Source organism: Rutidosis leptorrhynchoides, chromosome 9 (assembly GCF_046630445.1).
Source record: "Rutidosis leptorrhynchoides isolate AG116_Rl617_1_P2 chromosome 9, CSIRO_AGI_Rlap_v1, whole genome shotgun sequence".
In the NCBI taxonomy this organism is placed as follows: Eukaryota; Viridiplantae; Streptophyta; class Magnoliopsida; order Asterales; family Asteraceae; genus Rutidosis; species Rutidosis leptorrhynchoides.
Window position 1 is genome coordinate 249283548 of NC_092341.1, and position 863 is coordinate 249284410.

The 863-nt window shown below is 40.7% G+C and overlaps 1 non-coding gene across 1 annotated transcript; it reads right to left on the reverse strand.

Annotated features, from left to right (window-relative positions):
• Positions 1-544: 544 nt before the first annotated feature.
• Positions 545-651, reverse strand: LOC139869681 (small nucleolar RNA R71). Its single transcript, XR_011766264.1, has one exon. It is a non-coding gene; the product is annotated as a small nucleolar RNA R71 (small nucleolar RNA).
• Between the last annotated feature and the right edge of the window lie 212 nt (positions 652-863).

Here is an 863-nt window from a genome sequence, read left to right on the forward strand (position 1 = left end):
TTTAGATTAATTAAAAAGTTTAAAATGGACTTCCTTCTTAGTGAACCTTTAGGACGGTTTAACCTACTTAGATCGCTAAGAATTCTTCCGACACATCCTTTCTTCTATCCGATATCATACATTGTACCCATCCAACGAGATCCACACTTATCTGCCGATAGTTCGACGATGGTCGCCCGCATCACTCTCGCTGACATCACCAAACCCTCGTTAGAAGGAGAGGATGAACGATACTCTATCAAGAGGTTAACAGAGCGTCTTTTGTGCTTAAGCATAGCATCATATAACTCATTCAGAACCATTGCCAGTTTCACGACTTACCAATTCATGATCCCAACTCTCACTTAGACAGATTCCTCTCCTTATCCAACTCATATAAGCAAACGGGGTTGAACAAGATGTAGTTCGTCTGTATCTGTTCCCCTATTCCTTAACTCTTCATGCAAAAACCTGGTTCGAAGGGTTAGAACCCAACTCTATCACCTTATGGGAGGAAATGACAACAAATTTCTTAATCAAGTACTTTCCCTCATCAAAACAAATCAGACTTAGGAATGACATCGTAAACTTTCAACAAGCTTCTGATGAATCATTCTACACTGCATGGGAGAGATTCAAACATTTTCTTCGAAGATGCCCTAACCACCGTCTTGAGAGCTCTGTTCAAATTTTAACCTTCTACAAAGGACTGAACCAGAATAGCTAGTCTACTCTTGATGCTGTTTCACAAGGTAACTTCATGAAATTCACTGCAGACGAGGCCTGGAGATTGATCGAGAAAATAACTATGCACCATCATGATTGGAACACGGAAGAGCACATTTCATCAGTAACACCGCTTTTCGCCTCCGATCCTATCAAAA